We start from the raw sequence: 10,077 nt of genomic DNA, 5'->3' as shown, positions 1-10,077 counted from the left end.
GAAAGGTTTTTCTCAATTTGTGTGAGCTACTGAAAATCTAAAAGTTTTCAAGCAAGCTCAACCTTTACCTTGTATCAGGTTTGACCAGAATGGAAGGCTGAGCATTCCACAGCAAGCTTTTACTTGAAAGATAAAGCAGGTACTCTTGTAACTCAAAAGCAGTGCGATCAGATTCTTCTGTTCTTCTCCAATTAATCTCATTTCTCTCCTTTACTACTTCCAAAGGTCTAGTTACTGAAAGGATATATTTTTTGCTACAATACATTGAATCTTCAAATTAAGCAGCAGTTTGAAATATATGTTTCTGCAAGCGTCAGATAACCAAATCACTTGGATCTTTTGAATACTTACTAAAAATATGCATGCTGCAGGCAGTTTCCTGAATGATACACATTCATGCTGCACAAGAGTCCTATGAGGCAGGTGTGTACTGGTACTAGTACCATTTTACAGAAGAGGAAAATGAGGAAACCTGAAGCACATACCAATTAATAACTTGCTCATGGTCACACAGCAAGTGGAAGAGCTAGGATTTGAACCCAGGATATCTGGTTTCAGATCTCCAGCTCTATCATTCCACTATACTGCTTATCAAAGAAAAGATTAAGGAAAGTCATTGAGCAGTTTCTTGTTTTGTCTTGAGGCAGTGATAGTTTGGAAATGATTTAAGGAAATTATTTCCATTATTTTTTGTTTTATAAATGCTTGATGTAATGCAGGGTTTGTGAGTTTGCTATTTGTCTTGTAAGGTAGTAATTCCTTTTTATGGAAGTAGACTTTCTTACACTTAAGATTCTAGTTATTTGGGATTTGGTGAGCAAATGCTCAGTCCATCTCTTTCTTTCAAGATATTGTCTTGATAGTAGAAATATTAAAATAATTAGAGTAGGAGTAATGTATTTCCAAATGCAATCACAAAGGTTTAGACTGCAGGGTTAATCTGTTTTTTGATTATTTAGGAATTAATTATCCAAGTTTTAGATTAGTCCTATTTTCTCAATGGCTATTTAATAGTTCAAAGCACTCTTTTGGTAAAGAGAGAAAGGGGAAATTAGTCCTTAGCCCTATTAGATTGAGGTGGAGGTTGAAACCAATGGATAGGAGACCTGTGTATTGTAACAGATCACTTATTTCATAGTCACATCACAATACAAAAAGCTGTGAATACAGGATTAGATAACGAGATAAATGGCAAATGTAGAAAGTGCTTCAGGGATTTTAGGGAAGGGACATATCCTAGTATCTATAGCTACTCAGTGATATTTGCTTCCAGATTGAGAAAAACAGTTACAGCTCCTAGTGGGTTTTTTTTTTTTTTTAATATTTATTTTTTTTATTTGGCTGCGTCGGGTCTTAGTTGCGGCATGCGGGCTCTTTGTTGTGGCACTGGGCTTCTAATTGTGGTACATGGGCTCTAGAGCGAGCGGGCTTAGTTGCCCTGCAGCATATGGGATCTTAGTTCCCCAACCAGGGATCGAACATGTGCCCCCTGCAGTGGCGGGGCGCGGAGTCCTAACCACTGGACCGCCAGGGAATTGCCACATTTTCTGGTTTTAAAGAGGTTACCAGTTTCAAAGTAAAAAATGTGATTCCCCAAGTTTAGAATTTGATTCTACTTCAAACAAAGCTTTTATAATTAACAAGCTTTTCTTTGCAGAAGTGGAATCATCAGAGAAGTGCTACGAGAGTAACAGCACCCATAAAATAATCAAACCTGTATGTTTGTTCACCATGGGTAGTGTTAAAGTCTGTGTTAAGATTATCTGGTATTGATTTCCTTCTTTTTTTTTTTTTGATTTCCTTCTTGATGGATTTAATGTTCTCAATCTCCAAATCACTGGCAGAAAAGCTTACTGCAATACTACATGACTCATTTTTGCATCAAGTATGTGCCATCACTATAAATTCTCCAGTATATTGATAAAGTTCCATATAACTCTGGACCATGGTTGGGAATCATTATGCATTGGTATTTTTGTTTTGGTCTAAGGCAGTGAGTGCGTCTTGAACTGTGGCTGAATGTTAGAATCACTCAAGGAAATAAAAAACAAGGCAAAACTCCTCATAAACAATGCCAGGGTCCCTCCCAACTATCAATCCCTGGGGGGAGGGGCCAAGGCAATCCTGTTTTAGGAGGTCTTCAAGGAAGTCTATTAGGGTTGAGAGTTACTGCGCCAGGGGTTTTCACGCAACATAAAGCTTCAACTGTTACTCGTGAGAACTGTGTTTGTCTGTGGAACAGTGTCAACAATTATTTCATGGTAGGCTTACCCCAGCTGTCTGAATTGTGCAAATCTTTAAAAAGGTGTCTATATATTCTTTCTTTTCTTTTTTTCCAAGGTTTAAATAGACTTCAGCGTTAAGCAGACTTATAAACTAATGTATGTGGTCCCAGGATGTCAAGCATGGACAAAGAGGGGTCATGAAGATCAGCTGCAGGAGGTCACTAACTGAAGGCCATGATCTAGGGGAGGCCAGCCAGGAATGCAGTAGACATGATCAGGACAGGCTAGGGGTGGTCATGTCACAGAGAAGGGAAAGGACAGCCCTCTTTACTCCTGCTTCTTGTAGCTCTCCAGGTATGACAAGACCCTGCCCCAGGCAGGAGGAAACAGGAAGCAGGAGGTAAGCCCAATGGCAACATCCATGGTCCTGAGCTGCTCCCATGGTGGCTTGGAATGCATCTGGGCATGCAGCACCGGGAGCTGCAGGCTGGCCTGTCAGGCCCCTCAGCAGCAGTGGCGGCAGAGTAGACATGACCATACCAGGTAGACTGCAAACAGCTGCCAGCCAGAGCCCAAGGTCGGGAATGAGATGTCTGTATTTTGTGATTCTGATTCCTATCGTCCAATTTATCCTGAATACAATTCTGTCAGGCTTTTGCCTCCCACTCTACCAAAGCTGCTCTCTTGTCAAGAGGTTGCCAGTCATTTACATGTAACAACCCAATGGTCAAGTCTCAGTCCTCAAATTACTTTTTTTTTTTTTTTTTTGGCTGGGTCGTGCCTTGTGGGATCTTGGTTCCCTGACCAGGGATTGAACCTGGGCTCTTGGCAGTGAAAGCATGGAGTCCTAACTACTGGACTGCCAGGGAATTCCCCCTCATTATTATTTTTTTTAATGGATTTTAAAAAAACACTATTTATTTATTTTGGTTGCGTCGGGTCTTAGTTGTGGCAGGCAGACTCTTAGTTGCAGCATGCATGTGGGATCTAGTTCCCTCACCAGGGATCGAACCCGGGCCCCCTTCATTGGGAGCACAGAGTCTTACCACTGGACCACCAGAGAAGTCCCTCAAATTACTTTTTGACACACTCCCTTGTCCTTGAGCTATTTTCTTCAGCTGACTTCTGGATCAGTACTGCCCAATAGAATTTTAGTGATGTTGGAAATGTTCTGTATCTGTGCTGTCCCTATGAATAGCCAGGAGCCACATGAAATGAGCCCTTGAGATGTGGCCAGTGCGGCTGAGGAACTGAATTTTAAATTTTAATGAAACAGTCACATGTGGCTAGTAGCTACCATGTATTAGTCCAATTCTAGATACTTTTCTGATTTGCTTCCTTCCTCACCAGCTTCTCCTATCCCCTTTCCTGTTTCCTCTTTGAGGATCTGCCCAATTTCCAAGTGTTGGCATGCCCCAGTTCTCTTTTCTACACTTAATCCCTTGTCATCTGCATCCAGGCTCATGGCTTTAAAACGCAAATTTCTGTCACTTCCTTGATCTCTCTCCTGAGCTCCAGACTTGAATATCTAACTGCCTACTTGATATTTACTAAGATATCTTACCAGGCACCTGAAACTTAACCTGTCTATAAAGATAAGCTGCTGATCTCTCCACCCACCAAAATCTGCTCAAGTCTCCTAAAAGTCTACTATCAAACAAGAGGCAAGGGATCATTTTTAAAAGTTATTCCTCTCAAAAATCCTTCTATAGCTCCCCTTCTCAGAATAAAAGCCAAAGTCCTTAACATGGCACACAAAGTTCTAAGTAAGTGGCCCTCGACTTTGACTTCATTTTCTACAACCCCCTCCACCCCTTGCTCCACTCCAGCCTCACTGGTCTTGCTGATTCTAGAACATGCCAGAAAAACATGTTTCAGGGCTTCTGGGCTCAGTGTACCTTCTGCCTGGATGCTCAGCCCTGACCAGCTCCATCACCTTCTTCAGACCTTTGCTCAACTGTCAGCTTAGTGAGGCTGCCTCTGACCACCCTATTGAAAATTAAGCATCTGCCTCCCCTGTTTTTCTCCAGAGCACTTACTGTCATATGACATGTTATACATTTTGTCAGAATCTAAACTTCATGAGGGCAGGGATTTTTTGTCTGTTTATGCCATGTGCCCCATGCCCAGAACAGTGCCTGCCACATAGTAGGTGCTCAGTAATTATTTACTGCATGAGTGATTTTTATTGCCACTCAACAGCCCTCTCACGAGGCTCCAAAACAATCTAGAGAGAATAAAGTTACTAAGTGCATAGCATAATTTGTCATGTGTTCTAGGTATGTTTGGTTACTTAGCTCTTTCCAGTTTCAGCATGTAGGGATATATTCTTTTCAAGGTCAAGATTTAAAATGAGTCTCTCAATTTATTTTTTCTAACAGTTCTTGTGATGTTGGCTGTCTTGGGATTTTCCTTATTCATGCGAGAAAAACATAGACCACAGTCACAAACAAGGTTTTAAGTGGTGGTTAGTCTTGAGAAATTCTTAAGTTACAATCATGAAAACAATGGTTTCCTAAACCACCAAACATACGCAGCAAATATCATGAGGACATCTTAAAGCTACAGCACACACTTTCAGTACTCTGGTATCAAGGGGCAATACCTTGGCCCTATAAAGCACTCATTTAAACTAGTAATGTGCTTCCAGAAGTTACTTCTATACCCAGCAGAATTTCTGGCATAAGAGTAAATTTCTATTTAAAACTGTACCCCAATTGCCTTGTTGCTGCCCCAACGTGAACTGCTATTTTTTAAAAGATTTAAATAGAGGCTTACTGTCTAGCATTCACTGTTTCCTAGACCATGTCTTTATTTTATTTTATTTTTTTAATTATTTTTTTGGCTGCGTTTTGGTCTTCGCTGCTGCGTGCGGGCTTTCTCTAGTTGTGGTGAGCAGGGGCCACTCTTCGCTGCGGTGCGCGGGCTTCTCATTGCAGTGGCTTCTACTGTTGCAGGCAAGGGCTCTAGGCGGGTGGGCTTCAGTAGTTGTGGCTCGCAGTCTCTAGAGCGCAGGCTCAGCAGCTGTGGCGCATGGGCTTAGTTGCTCCGCGACATGTGGGATCTTCCTGGACCAGGGCTCAAACACCCGTCCCCTGCATTGGCAGGTGGGTTCTTAACTACTACGCCACCTGGGAAGTCTGGGCCATGTCTTTAAATAGAGCAACTCTGATCCCAAAGGTCACCTGAGAACTGGAATAGTTACAGTAACATTGGCTAGAGGGTTAAGGCTGGGCCCATCAGTTTTAGAAATACCTCCTCCCTATCATTAATGGTACCCTATTCTCATATTTAGCCCAGCTCTCGTAAACCTCTTTAGAAGTTGCATACTCCCTTTTCTGACAAAGTAGTAGTCAGAGGGGAAATGTGGACACTTTGTTTTGTTTAAGTCTGGATTCGTTAATTTTTGCCCTGAATTACGTACATGACAGTGTTTTAAACTACTGAGCCTGTGTTTCTGGAGCCTGTGCTCCGCAGCAGGAGAGGCCGTGATACTGAGAGGCCCTCGCGCCACGATGAAGAGTGGCCCCCACTTGCAACAACTAGAGAAAGCCCTCGCACAGAAACGAAGACCCAACACAGCCAAAAATTAATTAACTAATTTTTAAAAAGTAACTGTTTAAAAAATAAATAAAATAAAATAAACTGTTAATATGGCTGATCTGCCCTTATTAAAAAAGCATGACTTTTTTGTTTTTCTGTTTGTGTAGAAAAATATGTAACATATGCTTTTTTAAAAAAGCAAAGAGAGGGCTTCCCTGGTGGCGCAGTGGTTGAGAGTCTGCCTGCCAATGCAGGGGACACAGGTTCGAGCCCTGGTCCGGGAAGATCCCACATGCCGCCGAGCAACTAAGCCCGTGCACCACAACTACTGAGCCTGTGCTCCAGAGCCCGTGAGCCACAACTACTGAGCCTGCGCTCCAGAGCCCGTGAGCCACAACTACTGAGCCTGTGCTCCAGAGCCCGTGCACCACAACTACCGAGCCTGCGCTCCAGAGCCCGTGAGCCACAACTACTGAGCCCACGTGCCTAGAGCCCGTGCTCTACAACAAGAGGAGCCACCACAGTGAGAACCCGACGGACCGCAACCAAGAGTAGTTGCTCACAGCAACTAGAGAAAGCCCATGCAAAGCAATGAAGACCCAATGCAGCCAAAAATAAAATAAATTAGAAAAAAAAAAGCAAAGAGAACAAGAACATACAATGAAAAGTCTCACTCTCACTCTCAACCCCAACTCCTTCTTCCAGGTGCAGTTTGACTGTCCTTTCAGAGATACTATATGCATATCTAGCCAATATTCTCCACTAGAAGCATTCTGCACTCTGTTCTACATCTTGCTAGTTTTCATTTAACATCATATACTGCATATTGATCTTAATAACACATAGAGCTATACCTTTGTCTTTTTTTAATGGCTGCACAGAATTATTGTACTAATGTGCTTCTTTTTTAATTTAATTAACTAGGGTCTTCTGCTGATGAACATTTAGGTTGTTTACGATCATTTGTTACCAAGAATAATGCTACAATGAATAGTTTTATATATTTATCTGTGCATATGTGTGCTATTAACCATAGGATAAATTTCTATTAGTGAAACTGCTGAGTCAAAGAGCACGCACATTTAACTTTTTTTTTTTTTTTTTTTTTTTGCGGCACGCGGGCCTCTCACCACTGTGGCCTCTCCTGTTGTGGAGCACAGGCTCCAGACGCGCAGGCTCAGCGGCCATGGCTCACGGGCCCAGCCGCTCTGCGGCATGTGGGATCTTCCCGGACCGGGGCACGAACCCATGTCCCCTGCGTCGGCAGGCGGACTCTCACCCACTGCGCCACCAGGGAAGCCCCTCACATTTAACCTTTTGACAGAATCGTCAACTTGACTTTTCAAGAGCTTATACCAATTTACACTCTCACCACCAATATATTATGGACTTCACACCCTTTCCAGCTCAATATTGCATCAAAACTTTTGCCCTTTCAGTGTGAGAAGAAAACAGTACTGCATTGTGGTTTTACTTTTCTTTGAAGTGAAATTTTCTATTGTCTTTCTGACTGGTACATGTGAGAGCTATAAAAGGAATTTTAGTTCTTGGTCATTTCTGTTGAAAATACTAAATACTTTTTCCCGCTTTGTCTTTTAACCTCATTTACAGAATATTCAGAAATTTTCATTATTATGTAATTGCATTTACTAATCTTTTCTATCACGGTGTCTGGATTTCTAAAAATCTTCCTTAGGTAACCTTCCTCACTCTGAGACTATAAAAACTCTTAGTCCATTTTCTTTTAGTACTTTTACAGGTTTTTTTTTTTTTAATACTAAACATCTTGAATCTACCTGAAATTTATTATGCCCTAGGTAGTGAGAAAAGAACCCAACTTCATCACAAAAACTAACCAACTTGTTTCTCATTTGTTAAAACCGAAAGTGTTATTTTACAAATATTCTCCAATTTCTATAATAATTTTACACTCTAATCTTACTATATACTTAAATGTGCAAGATGACATCACAGGACGATTGTAGTATGATTAATTTCCCCAAACATGTTAAAGCCTAGGTTTTTAAGATATCTTATGTATGCATCTTACTGCAGAATGTTAGATAAGAAATGATATTCTATGTTTGTAGATTGAACAGTTCTACCGAGAAATAGGTGTATCTTTAATAGGCTAAATAGGATGTAGGGAAAAGTACTACATAATAAACTGAGGGCCACAGATGTCTCTCATTTTTCCATTTGGAAGAAAACAAACTTTTATTTCCTTAAAAATACAAGCCTTCTCAATAAAAGTTTAAAAAAAATATTGCAGGACTTCCCTGGTGGTGCAGTGGTTAAGAATCCGCCTGCTAATGCAGGGGACACGGATTTGAGCCCTGGTCCGGGAAGATCCCACATGCCACGGAGCAACTAAGCCCGTGCGCCACAACTACTGAAGCCCGCGTGCCACAACTACTGAAGCCTGCACGCCTAGAGCCTGTGCTCTACAACAAAGAGAAGCCACCACAATGAGAAGCCCACGCACCGCAACGAAGAGTAGCCCCCGCTCACCACAACTAGAGAAAGCCCGTGCACAGCAACGAAGACCCAACTCTGCCAAAAAATAAATAACTTTATATATAAAAAAAAAAATTTGAGCAGCTTGAAGAAATACTTCTAATAAAGTACATTTTATGAGGGGGTAAGTACAGGGGGCCAGGTTCCACAGAAACATATAGTATGGGGACCTAACATTGTCTCAGAAGCTGAGAAAGTTCTGCTGAAGGAAATGTTTAAATGTTCAAACTTCCTAACTAATATTACAGCCAAGCAACAGTAACCTATTATAAAAGAGTAAAAGTTCTTGTCCTTGGCCACAGAACTCTTAAAATAAGTATTTAATGTGACACAAAAGCACTTACATATATACATATTTGCATATGTCCATATATTTCATATTTAGAACTCCATGTTTCATATTTTAAAAGATTATCTAAGGGCTTCCCTGGTGGCGCAGTGGTTGAGTCTGGCTGCCGATGCAGGGTACACGGGTTCGTGCCCCGGTCCAGGAGGATCCCACATGCTGCAGAGCGGCTGGGCCCATGAGCCATGGCCGCTGAGCCTGTGTGTCCGGAGCCTGTGCTCCGCAACGGGAGAGGCCACAACAGTGAGAGGCCCGCGTACCACACACACAAAAAAAAATAAATAATAATAATAAAAAAATTACCTAAGTCTAGCATCAAGCTTATTTTTAGGTAGGATTGTGGGGTTGACTTTCTTGTATAACAGTAAAGTTGGAGCTGTTTCAGAGAATAATTGTATCCTGTATGCCTGTGGCCAACAGTTTTACCTCTGGTTTTCAGATTAGAAAACCAGTCAAGGCATTTCTTTTCTACTGGTCCTTCAAGCTGGTCCCTCAAACCTTCAAAATCTTTTTTGTCATGCATGTGGCTCACTTAGGAAGACAGTATTAGAATCAGAAAAAGATCGATCAGACCTATAACCCAGACCTCCAAACACTAGACCACAAGCAAAAATATGTTGACATTTCTTCTTCATAAACATACTTACTAAACACAGAAGGAGACAAAATGTTCAGGAGCAAAGTTCAGCTACTACTTTAAACGTATGAACTATTTTAATTATACAGCTTGTTTTTTTAAGGATTGTATAAAGATAAAAGATTATTACAAATCAGTCACTGAGCTGAAATCCCAATATTAGAGACATTATCACAAACTAAACAAGGTAATTTCTGACCATTTATAAAACTTTTTCTAGTTGGTATTGTTTTAATTACATAAGAGCACTTAGTGGAAGGCTGATGTTCCAAGTAAAACAATACTTTAAAGATATGAAAAGGTGTGTAAATTCAGTTTCCTTAATAGCATGTACTTTGTAAGCTACAGGTTTCAGAATGTGTAACTGGGAAAGTGCTACCGGAATCTTTCAAACGCTATGTGTATAACCCAAGCTCTGCCAATAAGCTCTGTAACTCAGGGCAAATACCTCACATTTGATTCACCTCTGAAATAAATCATATAATCTGTAAGGTTACTTCCAACTCTAAAATTCTATGACAATTTGTGTTTCAGTAGGTACATGCTACTTGATTTCTCTGCAGTTTAGCTATCTAAATGAATGAGGAAACACGCAGAGTAAATGAAAAATGCCTTAGTCCCTCCGACAAGCAGAAAAGGAATACATACACACACACATATATTTTAGGAATATATACATATGTATATTTAAAGGATTTGATAGTCCTTTGCTAAGCAAAATCAAAGTTTGACTACAGGATGACACGAAATATCTTTTTATATTCAACACAGGTTGCTTACCTAAAGACTTATATTTGTGTTAACATAAA

Source organism: Phocoena phocoena, chromosome 2 (assembly GCF_963924675.1).
Source record: "Phocoena phocoena chromosome 2, mPhoPho1.1, whole genome shotgun sequence".
NCBI classification, from domain to species: Eukaryota; Metazoa; Chordata; class Mammalia; order Artiodactyla; family Phocoenidae; genus Phocoena; species Phocoena phocoena.
This window is presented reverse-complemented; position numbering follows the sequence as displayed.